Below are 18,080 nucleotides of genomic sequence, written 5' to 3'. Positions count from 1 at the left end.
AACAATGGCTGCTTTGGAAATCTCACTCGTTTCCATTCTTTCTCCTTCTAAGGTTATACTGGCACTTGTCTGAATTCCATCCAGAGTTGCAGTGTTATCTCACATCAGTGATAAGTAACATTTCTCCTTCACTTTTTGCTGTGTGCATAACACGGACCACTTTAACAGTATCAATAAATTGAGATATTTAATAGATAAAATAACTTCAAGCCTCATTCTCTGCAGTACCCACTTAACTTCTGCTGTACTCAGCAAAGCCAACAGCCGATGTAGAGTGATGAGGCCCTGCTGTAGCTACACTAGTGACTTTCCAAGGTAGTTCAGTGCCTGATGTCTCCCCAAAGCAGCTCAGCGTGTCAGCGCTGCCTCCGGACACCACACGGGTACAGCCCCGTGTGCTGGAACTTCAGCCTTGTAAAAGAGAGAAAGATGGTGTGTGCTGGAGGGGGAGAGCTGAGTGCTTTGATGAGCTGCATGGGCTATGCTGGACGATAACATCTGTCTGCTTAAATGGGGCTCGCTTTGAGCTGGGGGTTGGGGGAGTTTACAGAGCCTGCATGGGGGAATATGTCAAGGAAAGTTTCTGTGTAGGTTCTGGCGGCTGAGCAGGACCTTGGAAACAGGAAAATGTAGCAAGCTTTTGTTTCCATGTGTTTTTTTAGCACTTTCAGTTTTAGCTTGACCACCTTAGAGCAGGTGGGCGGGGAAGTAAACTGAGCTTTAGGAAAACAATACAGGTAGCAGTTAGACTCAGGATAGAATGACTAAGAGTTTCCTGATGAAAAGGTGTTTTGGAAGCAGTTTGACTGGGCGGACTGCTTTGTCTCAAGTGTTCCAGACGAGGGTATCGCTGTATCGGCACCTGTGTGACTGAGGGCCCCTGGCAGGGAGGTGCCGCTCCTCAGAGCCCCAGGCTCGCCAAGCTGCCTGTGCCACCACACCTTACTCTGTTGAAGTTTAAGCACAGCTCCTGCTCTCCTCTCCAAGAGCTCAGTGAGCATTTGTGACAGATTTAGGGTGTAAAATCAGCGCAGTGGAACATGGGGTAAATTGTATCTATAGGAGAGATGCATATAGAGTTGAAAAGCTGTTTTAAGATGTTGTGTTTATAAACTGAGAGAGAAAACAAGGTACAGTCTTGTGTCATTCATGCTCGGGTTTGAGGAATAGAAAGAAATGCTAAACTTAACGATCTATTCACATCTCTGCCATTCCAAATGAGCCCACCCTCCTAATTAAAGGTGCTGTGTGTGTAATTTGAATATATCATATTATAATAGAATCTTCTCTTCACTGTTCTTAGGTTTAGCAACTGTAATTTAGATTTCATATTTCCATCTGAAGTTAATTGTTACTCCCCATAGTTCGGGAGAAGCTGCCAATGGATGCCTAATCAAGAGAACTCAAGCTAAATTATGCCAGTTAATTGTGTCAGTTCAGAGGAGATCCCTCCCGTCCCATGAGCAAGAACAGCTTTATTTCTTTGGGGAAACAATTGCATATATGAAATAAGGTTTTTGGAGTGAAAATTTCTTCTGGCCAAAAGCCGCAGCACTTTACTTTTGCTCCTACTGTTGTAAAATTGTGCACTTCGGGCAGCTGTTCAAATGCATCTTCCCACCATAATTTTCCATACACATTTTTGTCCAGAATGACAGGGATTTGGAATAAAAAGTGTTATTTTAGGACATAGTGGCGGAAAGACATTTAAAAACGTTCCAGTTTGTCTCCAAGGATTACATGTAATCCATGTTGACAGGAGAGTCAATAATAACAATTAAGGCCTAAATGATGGGATCTTTTGGCTATTATTAACCTGAACTGATTTTACCAGCCCCTCAAAGTGGAATTGAAACTTCTTCCTGTCAATCTTAATGAAAGATCAGTTCAGAAACCTGAGCAAGTCACTGATTAAAAACCATAGTTGTGCAGATGCTGTTTGCTACTGGTATGGAATGCAGATATTTCAGAAAAATCCATTTCAGGCTTCAGAAAGTATTTGAAGTCTCAGACCAGCTGAGATATAGTTGATACTGTTACAGAACATCATGATTTCTGCTGATATCCTTCCATGATTTTCCAGATGACCTCTCAGTGGAGCATGGCAGAGATTTACCCTTGAGATGCTCAGTACACGGCATTCTGGCTCCAGAAAGGCCAAATATAGAATTCTTCTCCTTCCGAGGTCTCCGTCAGGAGCTTTATTTGTTTTGATACATAACTGCATTCTGCTTTTCTGCAGTGTTCTGTTTCCATCTGGCAAATTACACGACGTGAGGCTGATGACATTGGGTCTAAGCTTGCAGCAAGTTGTTCTGCAGACACTTGAATTCTGTCGAACCGGGGGAGGTGCCAGGCAATTGGAACTATCCTCAGTGCAAGGAATAATTCTGAAAAAGCCAGAAGGGAGTGCTGAGGCAGCCCCGACGTTCTGCAGTGGTTCCTGTGGCTGTGTAATTCAGCGTCGCGGGCTGAGAGAGGAGCCAGCGCCGATCCTCTGTGGAGCATCTCGGCTGGGACGGCTTTTGCCCCAGCGTTCGTTCAGCCGCACAAGAGCGTTTCTAATTAGTTCAGGTTTTCTGAGATTTTATCTGGCTGCTTTTTCAACTTTCCCCCCCAGTGCACATTCTGGCACAAGGAATCTGACCTCATTGTCCCTCCCATGGCTCGTGTTCTTTTGGGCGTTGCAGAATAACTCTTCCACTCCCAGCTGCCAGCTTTGTGGTGTTTGTTGTTTCCTTTGTTTGACATTTATACTGAGAGCACCACAGCAGCTTGGTTTTAATTATCCTGCATATTGTACACAGTTCAAGTAAATGGTAAACCTCCTTCTCTCAATATCTGATGGTCAGACTTGGTATTACCACTATGACTATGATATGTATCATCTGAGTCAGGAAACATGGTACTTCTAATGATGTTGTTTTAAGGTCTTTAATTCCTTTTTCTATTTCTCAGTGATCCTTAGAGCTCTAAAAATTCAAATATAACATGGTTGTAATTGTTCAAGGAGCTTCTCTCTCCAAGAAACAATCATAGCTGTCACATAGTTGTCACCATCAGTATAATCAGCTTTAGAACAGAACAACCTTCAATCTTCACCAGCCAGTTAGTGACAAGTGGATTGAGATGAGTCCTTTAATCTTCTTTCTGCCCTGGCTGTGGGTGCCTGGGCTGCTCGTTTTGCTGGCGGTGGTAACAAACTGGCCCCGCTGGAACACTGAGAACCGTGCGGCTGATGAGCGGCAGAGGGAACACTGAGAACACGTTTTCACCTGAGGACCTTCCCCACTAGTGGCCTCTGACCGTGGACATGGCGATGTTGTTTCAGATGAAGGTTCCCGCAGCTCTGAACGTCAAAGTTACTGTCTGAAGTTGCATCCTGTGGAGTCGCTGCTCTTCACGAGGAATGTTCTGGTTTGTACATATATCCTCAACTTAAAAAACACCAACAAACAAACCAGCGTCTTTTCTTGCATGCCACTTTCATTTCCTAGTTGGTCCAGGGATTTAGATCGTTGTAGAGAATAAAACCGTTTTGAGAAGACAAATCTCAGCATGAAGAGCTGTTGCAGTGCGATAGAGCTGGATGGGCAGAGATGGAGAGCTCGGTGGTGCCGCCTGGGCAGCAGATGCCACGTGCCTGGGCTGCTCAGGGCAGGTTGTTGGGAGGTGCTGAGTGCTGGCCTGTGAGTTCAGAATGCAATGCCAGTGTGAAGCCAAGATGGCCATCGGCCGCCGTGGCCTCAGCTTCTGCGAGTGAGGAGAGGCAAGAGCACTTCCAAGAGCTGAAAGAAATCAGGAGAGAATATAACTGAGTCATTCAGTTTCCCAAAATCCAGCTGAAACGGTACCGTATTCTCTGTATCCTGACTCAAGTTCTAACTGTTTCTCTTGAATCAAATTCAAGATTAATGCGAGGTGGACATGCATTTATTGAAGTTGACAGACTTGCATTCATTCCCACACAATTAACTTTAATCCAGCCACTTAAATAATTGTAGATGTTTTACGGAATTGGTAATAGAAAGTAATAAATCTAGATGAAGAGCCGTGGAGTTGCTCGTACGAATTCAGTTTACGGCAATGATGAAAAGGCTCTGACAGTGCCTTTGTAAGAGAATTATTCTAGGGCTAACCTAAGCTAGCTGCGTGCCTCGCGGTTGGTTATTACTGTGTCAAAAGGTAACCCGTGCCCAGCGGTCTCGCTGGCGTGCGCAGCGCAGGCAGGAAAGCCTGAGGAGGCACAACATTCCGGGTAGTTTTCTTATGTTAAGGAACCGTTTCTCCTGGGTTGAATATTTGTACTTCACACATGAAACTTCCATGTGTAGCTGTGTATCCCTTGGATGCTAAAATCCTACATAAAAGTTATTTATTTTTAATGGAGAAGTCTAAAGAATTCTTCTTGCATCTTTTCTTACCTGACCCAGTTGAGGATGCTTGGATTTGGTAGTTACGGGCTAGTCCTTGTGGCTGCTCTGTGGGTATTTGGAAGGGATAAGCACAACAGGGAACCAATGCATGTGCCGCAGGTATTAAACACTCTGTGTGTGTTCTATATCTCCAGTGTATCTCTGTGCAGTCAAGCCCGGCCCGGGGAGGATGTGCTACCTGAGAAAGGGTTCTGCCAGCTGTTCCCACACCAGAGCTGGAAAGCACCGCTGAGCTTCAGCTGGGCTCTGGAAATCCGTGCAAACGGCACAGCTGGACTCAAACGTCTTTCTTAATACAGATCAGCGTGTTTCAGAATGGAAAGACATCATAAATACTGATAGAACACAGTCTTTTGCCAGAATAACATATTGCTTGGATTTCTTTTAAGCTGCCTGATTAAATATAGATATAAAATGACGGGTGTGATTAATAATTGAGCACACCATATCAGACAGTGTATGTACTCTACAGTGCTTCATGTGGGCGACACCAGGTTCTGTTTCAAAGAGCATGCTCTGAAATACTGCAGGAGCTAGAGGGTTTTTCTGGCTGGGAGTTGTTGCTGGGCTATTTTGTCAGAGTAGTGGTGGCTTTGTGACCCTCAGAGGGCAATGGGTGCGTGGGTGAGAGCTGTGCTGCTGTGCCCCGGTCAGCCGTGGAGCTGTGTAAGCTGTGTAAGGTACCGGAGCATCAGGAGCGCACGACAGCGCCTGCGCAGAGCAGAGCTCTTGGCCTTCACAGCCTCAGCAGCTGTTGAAAAAATAACCTCTGCTCTGAAATGTAAATGCTCGTGGCCCTGTTCCTAGGAAATACAGGATGGGAAGGAAATATCTGGTCCTTCAACTGCTATGAAAGATTACTTGGTAACTAAAGTACTGGGCTGTTAATAAGATATTTGGAAAGCATTTTTATCTGGCAGTGTTATCCCCAACAGTGAAGTAAATGTTGGAAGAGCTGAACTGGATGAAAACTGGTTTTGGTTTCTAACAATGCTCTAGCAATGGAAATTGCATTTCCCTCCTCTGTGTCTTCATGCCTGTTTTCTGTCTTCATCTCTTGCCTTATTCTGGCTGCAGAGACCACCTTTGAGATTTTGCATTCCTTTGCCTGTACATGCGGGCTGGTGTAAATTTCTGATACTTGAACCTGGCTCTAAAGGCAATACGTTACAAAATAATGAAGGCAGATATTAAGAAAAATTCAAAAGCTTTCTGGTAATGATGTATTTGGTGAGTTTTTTTTCAATATAGCGCATCCATTGTATTCATTGACAAGAGAAGTTTTTAAAACATAATCATGAAGTCTTTAAATAAAGGTTGCCGTTTATTAAGAGTTATGCAAAACTTTATAAGCGCTTTAGAAAGACCAACAGGAAAGGTGAGAGTTTTCAGTACTTTTGTTGTAAACTGACCATGATTGTGAGGAGTCAGAAAAATTCTGCCTTACAGACTTAGTCCATGTTTAGTTGTTGGTGTTTCTCTCCAGAGTTTGCCCAGCACAGTGGGCATTGCTGAAGAAAGCACAGGACTTGCTTCTGCCACAAATGAGAGCCAGAGCACTAATTCCCATGTTCTTCATGTCTCAGAAAACCTCTTGAATAAAGCAAGTGAGCAAACACGGCGGGAGCTGAGTAATTACGATGGATAGTAAAGAGCCCCTCATGCAGTCATCAGATTCAAAATACATATGGAAGTAATTTATTACACACAAGGAACAAAACAAGAGGAAATGTCTAAATGTCAGAAATGATGCAATAGCTGAACATCACTGAACATCAGCAGAGTTGAATGAAGTGTGAAGCTAGTGCAGAAATTGCCAAGGGTCTTCGAATGTTTCTGTTTTCAGCCAGCTGCACTGTCCGAGTTATTTCCTATATTCACATGCTAAGAGGAGAGTGATGGGTTGAGGAGCTCTTGGGTGCACGTTCACCTCTCTGCATTACGGTCAGAACTGAAGGAAATGTTTCCGTACGTAACACCTTGAGAAGGCAGTGCTGCCTTGTTGTCTTCAGCTCTTCTGGCATGAGAAGTCAATGATATTCTCCTGGATACAGGACACACTGCGCTTCGGAAGTTCAGTTTTCCAGCTGGTGAGACAGCTTCAGTCTAAACAGAATGAGTCAGGTGAAGTCCCACTTCTTAAAATACGTATATAGATTATGTTATCTCAGAACGTAAATAAAATATGTAACTTCCAGTAGAACCAAGGGGCAAATCTCACTAGTTACATAAAAAGAAGCAAGTCAGTACTGACAAGAAAAATGTGACAGGAAAAAGCACAACTGAATAAAGTGTCTGGGTGCCCCCACAATACATTCTGCAATTTATTTGCTAATGCAGAGTTGCCCTAATGTTGAGCTGAATGGATTGGGTTTAGTTACTCGGTTACTCCCGCTGGCTGCGCAGTGCATGAGGGATGCTGAAGTACAGAGTCGGAGCGGAGTTCCCGGGAAATGTGGCTGGTTACCTCGCTGTGCGTGGCAGCTGACAAACAAGCATGAATCACTAAATATTATTCTTTGCACATGTGGCCGAACAAATGCAGGTGTTTGGCAGCAGGGCTGTCACAGGCCCCAGACGTACAGTCACAACAGAACAGCTTTTGTTGAGCAATCAAAGCCATGTTATTCTCCCGTTGGCAGGCGCTGGAGCAGCTGCGGCTGATGCTGAGGGGTCGCTGCCCAGGGTGGTCGCTCAGCACAGGGAAGCAGATGCTTTGCCCTTTTCTAGGTGCTTCACAACGTGCGGAGCCGTGAAGGGGCAGCTCTGCTCTGTGTCTTTACCATTAGTGTTTGACTTGAATCTCATTGACTTTATTGTTGGTCAGGAACTAATTTTGATGATCTTTGGCTTCGTCTGTTCCTTGTGCTTTGGTCTCAGTGAAGATCGTCATAGGAGGAGCGAAGGTTTGATCAATCAGTCCCTGAACTAGCAGAGAGGTGTGTGGTTCCTGGGCTTTTCTTAAAATACAGGCATAGTCTGTCCTATCTGGTATCTCAGAGTGTGGCTAGAAAGGCTAATACAATAGATGAAGGGTTCAAGGTTGAGGTAGCTAATTATGCAAATGTAGAAATGAGAGCACTAGGAATTGATAGGCTCTTTTGGACTGAGTTCAGCACAGAATATAGCCATGAATGGAAGGACACATCCTGGTATTTTTTAGTTGGTGTTGCAAATTGAATGGTCGTATATCAGGCATATAAGGAATCTGAAAGAGCTATGTGAGGGGAAAAAAGGCCACGAACGGCAGCCCCATCTCAGCGAGATGCAGCTGGGGTGGAAGGAAAGCCAGAGAGACGCGGATCTGCTGGGGCCGCGCTGGCTCTGCAGAGCCCTGCGCCGGGGCGGTGGGGTTGGAGCTGCACCATTCCTCTCTGCTCTCAGCTTCCTTTCTTATTACAGTTACCATCATCCAGTGCCTTTTACCAAGCCAAACTGCAGCTTCTTGGTAATAGAATTCAGCGTGTTTAGGCTTCTTTCTGCTCATCCGTCAGGTGAATTGTAGCTCGTACTCAAGATATCTGCACTTTGGCCTTTTCCTGCTGTTCCTGACCAGTCTGGAAATGACTCTGGTGGGACTTGGCTGCTGAGTAGCAGGAGTTTGGAGCAGGAAGCGGTTAGTGTAAAGCTACCTATTCTATTTTTGCTGATAGCATATGCCCCTGAGAAATAATGACATGGCCAAACTGACCGTGGGGTATGTTAGTATTTAATCACATTCAGTCCCCAAGCTTTTGAGATGTGGTGGAGGAGGAAAACTCATGCCTGACTTCTAAGCTTCCAGCTACAAGGACCAATTACGGCAGAACTTGAATATAAATTCCAGATTTAAAATCAAGAGCAGGAACAATCCTGAAATTATACCTGCTCAAGCTGATCTGATCAGTGTTTGATCTGACAGGGAACAATTTAATGCAGATTGCTAAAATAAAACTCAGAGAAACTGTTCTTCCCAAGTGTCCGTGCAGCTGGAAAGCTGTGAGTCGCAGAGCCTCCCAGCCTGGGTAGCTCTGCCACAGTCTCAGTCTGGCTGCTTGATCAGGAGGTTACAAAGGGAACGGTGGCTGTTACACCAGCAGGTTCTACCGAGAACAGTCCTCGGTAGGGCTGTGCTTTGTGGCGTGATGTTACAACCAAGCAACCTGCAAGAGGGACATACCTGTGGTTACACTGCGACATCTCATGCATGAAGAGACGTGTTGGCTGTGTGTCAGGATAACGCTGTTGTGTAGGAAACAACATTTCTGTGTGACAAAACTGCAGAGAGGAAAAATTCCATTTGTGCTGATTACTAATATGGCATTTGGATCTAATTTTCAAGGTGTACTCCTCAGTTAGGGTAGCTGTGTGCGCTTGACACCACTGGAAGTTGGGCTTGGTCCCTGGGTGTATAGCTGGAGGATTTCATTTCCATCCTGGACTGTCACACAGCGAGTGGTACCTGCCCCACGGTGGTACTTACAACAGGACCCGCCACCTGCTGCCCTGCGACTGTGTCACTGATGGGCAGGAAGTTCATCACGTTCCTTTCCTAAGCCTTGTGATTACTTCATTTTTATGTTTATTCCTCACCTGAATCTAGTGACCTCGATTTGTGAATATCATTGCCAACGCAAACCTAATATCCACATCAGCCAGAGGAAGGAAAACTCCTGCCAGTTTCCTTTGAGGGGTTGTCTTTAGTTGCCCTCTGGTTGCAGACATCAGGGCAAAACATGTTTTCCATCAGCAATGACCATTTTTTGTTCCTTTAACAAACCGCAGTGTTTTTATCATGTGCCTCTGGTGAGTCCAATGAGAGGTGAGACCTGTAGGATTCTTGGCTCCTTTTGTTTTGTTTTATTTTGTAGTGTTGGATTAGATATTTTTATTAGGAATGGCCAGTTGCCAGTTTAGCTAGTTACACAAGAGCAAGAAATAGTTTGCATGCCTTGTGTGTATATGTTACATTTGGTTTTAGTATTAATTCTGACTCTGCTGTTCATAGAAGTTCATTGATATTCCTGCTGAAATCTGCAGTGCATTGAGAAGTCACTTAGACGTGGTGTCCACTGCTGGCTGGCGTGCTGCCTACACGTGTCTTACAGCAGCAGTTTACACTCAGAAATGGAAGAATTTCACCCTGTGAGAGAGAGAACGGTGTTTAACTAGTGTAGGAATAGTCTGGGACAGCTGCAAGGTGATCATCAGAGCTCTTTCCTTGGACCGGGTGGTTCCGTCCCTGTCTGGCTGCGGAGTGCTGCAGGTTGTGCTCCTCTCCTCCGCGGCCTCTGGTACCCGCAGCGGCTCCGGTCGCTTTTCTCGTCGCTGGCAGCCGGTGATGTGACTCGATGTGGCTGCAGGGAATGTTCTCCCTCCCTCCAGAGAACTTGCCTGTTAATCCTCATGGCTGGGGCCGTGCGCAGTCCCGCAGCCTCTTTCGGCCTCCCCGGGGGCTGGATGGCCTCCTGCCTCTCGCCTCTGCTGGCTCTTGCTCTCCCCTCGCATATTGTGAGAAGGTTCCCCAGGCCTGCTGTCGTTAATGTTTATACAAGCTGGTTCACGTGAAGGAAATTAAGATGTTGTTTAGCCAGGCTGTCTCACTGTACATTTTAATTTTCTAGATTTATGCTAGAGCAGCTGTGGCCAAATCCCATTTGAAATACTTTTGGGATTTTTTCCTATAAGTGTGAAATGATAGAAACCCTTGGAAGAGGAGAAAGATTTTTATCTAAAGCAGTAAGAGTAAAACCTGTTTGTGCTCAGGCCATGTGTAATACAAGACTGATTTGGTTTTTCACCGGGAATTTTCTACCTGCAAGAACTGACATTCTGATAGGACTGCATCTGTAGCTTTGGGTTTTAATACATGTAGATGGTCCATGTTCTGCAGTAAAACAAGCTTAGCAGAGTGACACCGCTTCTTCCCTCTCTGCCGGGTGTCAGCTGGGCTGACAGACAGACGGAAAAGTCGTGGAGAATCAATTCCCAATCTCTTCTTTTTCTGAGAACGCAGCTCTTCCAGGTGTGTCCCGCAGTCATGGCCCGGCTTCATCTCTAGAAATGCCTTTCTTAACATCAAAATACAGACTAACCTGAACTTCAGTTCAACGATACGGGAAATGGAAATAGGTGCTCTGAAAAGGAAGCACTTCTGGCTTCACAAACATTGTAGGTCTGCATGGAAACAAGAAAAGAATGTGTTAGGGAATCAGAGAATATAATGTCAGCTTGCAATGAACAGAAACAATACATTCTAAATAGGATTGATGATAAATAATAAATAAATCTAATGCATCTCCTTGTGTCTTTTAACAATTTCAGCAGCCATCCGACTCTTGTGTTTGCCATCAGTCATTGCAAGCGTGCAGGATGTTTTGCTTAATAAAAATAGATGTTTGTTGCATGCTTTGGACCATTTTTAGCATCGCTGCGGGATTTGCAGCAGGTCAGTGTGAGCCCCAGGGGGAAGGTGCTGTGACCCTGCGTGTGCTCTCGGGGGACAGGCACTTGATCCCTGCGGAGGATCACAACTGGAGTTTTTCTTCTAGGTTGTACCTCTCTGCTTGTCATTGTGGGGACTGAAAACACAGGAATTGAAAACTGAGCCCCTGATTTTGATCATTGACATAAACGGAAACTCTGTCCGAGCTCCTTTTCAAGACAGCATTGATCTAACAACACCTTGTTGCTGTACTGGAGAGGCTGTTAACTGCGCTTCCATGGCTTCAGTCATTAGAAAGTGGTGTTTCAAGAGCAAAGCCACCTCTAAACAATATCTGCTTGCAAATACATATTGAAATGAAAGGCCTTGTGCGTAGGCTTACAGATTTCTGACACTCTGGATGGGGTTCACAATTGACTGTCTCAGTGATGCATAGTTAGAAATCAGCCCAGAGCTGGCTAAGATTTAAACGAAAGGTTGCTGCAACATAGCTGGGTGAGCTGAATTCAGTTTAGCATCAAGCGGAGAGTTGAGCATGCACTAAGAAGTCGAGTGGGCCGTGGCCGGGAGCAGCTTGCGGTGCTGTGCAGCCGGGCGTCCCCTGTGCCGCCGTCTGTCCGTCTGCGAGGGACCGGGAGCGCACGGCCTGGCAAGAAATGGCAACAGATCGTCACCCCTGACATAGGGCGAACACAAGTGAACGATGGAAGAGCGTTGTCATTTTTATTAGCAATGGGAAGCAAAACTGATGTTGCTTTCAGCCTGTACCTCAGAGAAACACAAGGAGAAAAGCAGTTTTCAGTCGCTGCTGTGGATCATTGGAAGCTCTTCTTGGCTCTGGTGGATGCGGGTGGGATCACTGCGTCTGGGAGGGACACACAGCAGCACAACTTGGAGAATGTTGTGTGTCTAACAGGGCAGGTGTGGTCAGGGTGTCAGGACACACCGGGGCTGTCCAGGGCCCTGTGGTGCTCAGCTGTGCAGCGCCTGGCACCCCTGCCGTGTCTGTTAGGTCAGTTTTAGAGCAGTGTGTGTCACCCCTGCCGTGTCTGTTAGGTCAGTTTTAGAGCAGTGTGTGTCACCCCTGCCGTGTCTGTTAGGTCAGGTTTAGAGCTGGTAGGAGGCTTAAACAGGGCTGTCTTAGGCTGGATCTTTAGTAGGGGCCCTACAAAGGAAGTAGGGAAAGAGAAGGAAAAAGATTGTGTATCAATTAATTTTAAAGGAAGCGTGAAAACGAAACAAATACATTTTCCATGGCTTCTCTAGTGTGATTTTGCAGAAAATGCAGCAGTGTTTTCCCAGTGAATTAGCATGTGATGTACCACTTCCTTCCACATAATAAAATGTTTAAAAAGTAGAAGCTTTAAATAATAAAAGAGAAAGACATTTTTACTGGGGATGAGCAGAGCAGTCCCCAATTTAACTAATGTAACTGTACATTCATTCTGAACCTTTGTCAACACACATTAAAAATACTTCATCAGTTTAACCCATTTACTTTTCTAGAGAGTCCTGGGAGATTATTGCTGCTGAATGAATTAGGAGACAGGGGCAGTCCGGGAAGGAGCCTTTCAGTGTTTCATTTCTCTGTTGCATAATGCGCTGCGTGACACACGTGTTGTCTCAGCACACGGGGGACGAGCGGCAGCTGGAGCGGACACTGCTCTGTGTCCCCGTGTCATCGTGGGCATCCGGGTCTGGACAGAGTCCGCAGACGCTGCTGCGTGTGCAGGGCCTGCCCGGCGCAGAAGGCACTGATGGCACCTGGGCAGGTCTCACGCTGCTGTGGCTCGTTGGTTTTGTGGAGAGGTTTTTGGGTTTTTCCAAGACTAGAAACAGAATTTTGGTGAGGGTGGTGTGGACAAGTGTCACGTTTGGTCCCTGCTCCGCATCTCACAGATTTGTCAGCTCGAGGAGGAGCTGACTGCGGCTCCCTGTGTTGCAGGGGGAAAGCTCTGGTGAGCTCCCAAAAACAACGACCATCGTTGTGTTACCGCCAGAGTCCCTTTTAAAATGCTTAAATCAGTGTACTGGCAAAGCAAAATTATTTTTATACCCAAGGATTTAGAGGGAATCTTGCATGAACTAGACATTTAAGGATTTTCTTCATACATGTTTTGACTTTGGCAAACAGTGTTTCACTGTGAGCTCTAAGGATAGTTTTACTAAAAAATGTTACACCTAGAAAGGCAAAGAAAACATTTGTCAGGCAGTTTTTGCAGCTTATAGCTCTTTGGCCGTCTTCAAGGGCGGAAGTGGCTGCATCCCACTGCACTTAGAAACTTGCCATAGAAGTCAGAATTTAGGAGCATCCCACCTCTGTTGTCCTGCTAAACATTTTCGAGTCTCATAGTTAGTACCCAAGCAGATTGTGCATTGAGGTTATTTTTCTAATGTTTACCGTTTAGGTCTCAGAAAGGAGCAGGTGCGTGAATTCCCTGTGTAAAACACCGAGATGAGTGACAAGCGTGGGAGGGAGATGTTCCCTCGCAGAGAGGCAAACAGCAGGTGCCGTGAGCTGCCCCGTGGGTTGCGTGGCCTGGCCGGTCAGTTCGCATCCAGCATCGTGCTGGGGGTCCAGCGCCGGCAGCAGCGCCTGCTTCCTGGGGGGCTTTCTCCACAAATCCCATAAGAATCGAATATCGAACGACTCGTATTACAGTGTTACTAAAAATGAGAATAATTTGATAACGGTTCTTACTTTCACTCCGTTGTTTTTAACTGGATGTGCTTGGCTCCTATAGAAAGACAGGGCTAATGGAAACAGCTAATTGCGATACAGAGAGCTCTGTAGAAGCTTGCCCAGAAAATGCTGTTAATGCATTTAAATCCCAGAGATGTGAGGAGCCTCTGACTTTCTGAATCCTGTGGAATAACAGCTCAGGCTGTTCAGAGTGCGCGCAGTACAACTCGCCACTGCCTTATTTTCAGACTTCAGGGCTCGGTGTTCAGCTCACACTTGGTACAAGTTTGGAGAAGCCTCATGAGTGTTTGCTGTTGCTGAGCTCAGCCTGCTGGGCTCGGGTGGGGGTTTGTGCGCGGTGTGCTGCACACCGGGCTCTCCCGCGGTGCTGCGGGGATGTGGCTGCAGCTTTCAGCTGGCGTTGGATCCGAAGCTCGGAGCAAATGGACTGAGATGCATCTTCGCATTCCTCCAAGAGAAGCCTCTGAAGTGCATTACAGTCTAATGCCAGGAAACTCTTCCTGCTGCTGTAATACAACCACCCAGGTAGAAACATTTTGTATGGAAATAACGGGCATTTTAGATTTACTGAATGAGAATCATCCGTGTTAAAAAGCATTAAACCTCTATCAAAACCTAATAAATGTTGCATGACAATTAGAAGTGGGATTTTTCACTTTGATAGCAGTTTAGCTTTTCCTCAATTGCCATCTCTGGCTTTTATATCCGTACCCACATAAGCAGAAAGTACAGTTAACTCTGGGCAGGTTTTTGCTTTCTGGATTGTTTGCCAGATGTATGATGGAATTCCTTCAGATGAAGTGGCTCCCTGGCCGTCTGTTTTGGGGGTTCATCTCCTCCTCAGCGGGGTGATCTTGCTCCCGAAGGCACAGGAGGGCGCTTATCAAACCGCTGGGTTTGTGCGTTGGAACGATGCACAGAGGCAGCACAGAACCAGCTTCTGCACTATGAGCTCGTGGTAATCAGATGACAATAAATGGTAAACAAATTCTTAGCACATACTTGGAGAAGTCCAGACAGGATATTTGCTCCTCTGCCATTGCCAAGAAAATGAATCTTGATTTGCATAACGTATCCAACTTCCATTCTGTTGAATTGTGACTGATGAAGCTGATGCATTTGATGTTCTCCTGAACAAAGAACAGAGAAAAATAATGGAAGAATGTTTTTGTATCCTACAATACCATCCACTGGTTTATATCACCGCACTGGGGTATTTTAAGAGAACACATTGGTCTGATGTGCCATAGTTATCTCCTGTATTTATTATTGTGAAGAATGGATTTTGACGAAATGATTTTTCATGTTTGTAAGGAAGCAGTGTACCAGTGATCATGTAGTGCAACACTGTTCCATATAATCTGCAGTAATTTAAATTCATTATTTAGATTTGTTTTCACTGGGCTGAAATTAAGTTTGATTGCCTTACTCCCGTTATTTTCTACTTAGTGGTGTGCACTGACATGGATGAATTTGCTTCTTGTTTCAGGCCAAGGAGAGAGGAGGCACATACCTGTGTATTGAGGAGGTCTGGAGTTGAAGCAAAGATTTTATTTTTATTAAATTTCTCCTCCACGAAGGTTTGGTTCCTGGTTACCTCAGTGAAACTGCGGAATGTAATGTCGGATGTAAAGAAGTGAGGGCAGAGATCTTAGGAGAGCAGAGCACAGAAAGGGCTGGTGGCTGTGGGAGCCCCCAGCGCAGCAGCTGATGCGAAGGGTGGTGATTAACTTGCGGCACTGCTATTGTGCCGTGACTGACAGCCTGAACCCGAGGGGAGCGCGCGGCAGTGATTTATTCACAGAAACATGCGTAGCATTAAGGAGAAACCTGCGCCTTCTCCGTGACTCTACCCTGGGTGACGTGCTGCTCCCTGGGGATGCTCCGACCTTGGCCCGGCGCGCTGGGGCCCGGGCTGTGCCAGGGCAGCCCCCCGGTGCACACTGGCGCCCCCAGCCCGGGGGTCCCGCTGCTCCCGGGGACCCGGCCGAGCTGCCCCCACGCCGAGCTCGGTGCTCTGCCGGCTGTGTGAGCTGCGCAGGTGAAGCGGCGGATCCCTGGGGCAGGCGCTCTCTGCAAGGAGAGCTGAGCCAGGAGGTTCCTTGTTTTCCCTTGTTCGTACATCTGCGGGTGATCAGGAGCACCCGTACGCGACCTCGGGAGATGTGGCTGTAACTGAGCTGGTACTGGCTTGTGTACTGGTGAGCGCAAGGCTGGACCGGAGGTTTTGTGGCCTCTCCGTGAATGTGGACCCACTTTGCTGAGGTGGGATGGTGACAGAAGCACTAACCCAATCCTCCGGATCACAGCACCGTTTAAAATCAGAGATATATTCTCAAAACTGTGAAGTGAACTGTGTGTGTCACGGGTGCCCACCAGCAATCGTGTTGTGGTGGGAAGTGACAGCAGTGCTGGCTCGTTCCCAGGCGACACGGGGGGCTCGGGGCTTTGCCGCTGGCACAGCTGCCGTGCCAGGGAGCCCAGGGTTGGTGTTAATCACCATCCGCATTCTTCCACAGCACAGATGTTGCTTAAATCTTTAATTTCATGCGTTAACTTATTCAGGGCTGGATTCCTGGGGACCTTGTGCTCTCATTCTCGTGTCTGTGGGCAGCGCTCTCTGCAGAGGACACTGCAGCTCTGCCTCCCAGACCAACAGCAGCCTGCCTGCAAGCAGTAATTCTGACCTTCCCTTCCCTGATGGGTGCTTTTGCTGACTCCCTGTTCTTGCAGGACACCTTGACGGTACTCGTGAAGTACAGACAGCTTGGCAGAGAGGAGCAAGCGATCTGTCACCCGAAGTACGGTGATCACTCTTGTCACAATTCTTTGTTAACTGTTTTCCAGATGTGCCCTGAAGAGAGGATTTCTTTCAGAGAGATGTCAAAAACCACACAAGTATCTCAAAGAAGTGGTTAATGAGGAGAACAGGAAAGAAAATGGCAGAGCATGTAAAAGATGTGAGTAGAGCTCCAGTGCGGTAACTCCGCCTGTGTGAATGTCACTGTCCCAGTCCTCACTTGCTTTGGGAGGTGTTGTGTTCTTGCTGAAAATAATAATCAAATATTGCGGAAAGTTTTAATTTCATGCCATTGCTTTTAAAAGGACTAGGGACAATGTGATTTCCATTAATTTTAGAGTTATGACACAATCGTGGTATTGACTGTTGAAATTGATGGATTGTCACACGAGGATCAAATCGAGCTGCAAGAAATGGAGGTTGTACGTGCCACGTGGACTGTGGCACCTCCGGCTGCAGAGAGGGACCACCCGGGCGGTCTGGCTTCCAGCCCTTTCATTTTCCTGCTCTCCTGAATCCGTTGGGACAGTCTCAGGTGACCCTCTGTGCCTGCCCTCTGCAATGCGCTCCCACAGACATTTCCGAGTGAATTTCACAGAGGGAGCAGCACTCCCACTGCCAGAATATTCTGTGTGGTTCCAGAGCATTGCAAAGGGGATGTGGAGGAATCCTTGGCGAAAAGATCTATCATCCCCTGGGTATTTCTGTATGAACATTTTCAGCTTGTTTATTTATAAGGTATTAGTGAAGATGTATATATTTGCAGCGTGTTGTCATAATATGCAAATGTCATGATGCTCTCATTGGTAGCCGTACACATTACACATACATTGCTGCTTCAGTTTTGCAGATATGTCTGCACCGCATTCTGCAGAATCTTTGAGAAAAACATAAAACTGACAAATTAATGCATGATTTGGGGTTTAACATTATACAAATTATTCCTTTTTCTTTTTCTCCAAACAGTCTTTAAGCAAATAGATGCAAATATTGAAAAGCTACAATATAGCACAACAAAGACGTATAGCTCCCTCAAACTCTGTGATCAAGTGTTTAATATTTAGAAGATGTTCCTTGAACGTGTTCTCACCAGAAGTATTAAACAGGGAAGAAATCTTACTATTCAATATGGAAAATGTGCTGTGCTGGGATGCTGCACCGAGGTTGAAACATTGTGTGGAAAAATCAGCTTAACTGAAAGTTTACAAAGAGCTGAGGTGCTGAAAGTCATTTGTAAGCATTTCCTGCAGAAAATACTGCAAGTCAAAGAACAGGCTGTAGCTCCTATTTAAAGTAAAACACATATCACCAAATTTCATATGTGTACAATTATAGGCAAAGTATCCAGCAGTTTACAAGGAAAATAAAAATAGCTAGCAGAAACTGGATAGAACAACTACAGTATAGGTGAAGTACATTTTCTCTAAATGGAAACTGGATTATTCCAGAACTCAAAGTTCTGAACCATATTGGGAAGCAATACAGCAGGAAAAGGCATCAGTACTGCTGCTCTGATCCGGTAACCCAGTTAGGAGTGACAGACGCAAATGAGCTGTTTGTGCTGAAGACTATTAATTATGCAGTTCCCTTTCTTTTGAATGCTGGGTTACTGTGCCCATAATATTCCATGTTTGTGGGCAGTATACAGCAAGATTAGCTATGGAAGAAGCAGCACAGAAGGTGTACTGACACCCCTGTGAAATCAGCACAGCAGAG

This window comes from Nesoenas mayeri (assembly GCF_963082525.1).
Source record: "Nesoenas mayeri genome assembly, chromosome: 9".
In the NCBI taxonomy this organism is placed as follows: Eukaryota; Metazoa; Chordata; class Aves; order Columbiformes; family Columbidae; genus Nesoenas; species Nesoenas mayeri.
The sequence above is the reverse complement of the archived record's forward strand: the minus strand, read 5'-3'. Positions refer to the sequence as shown.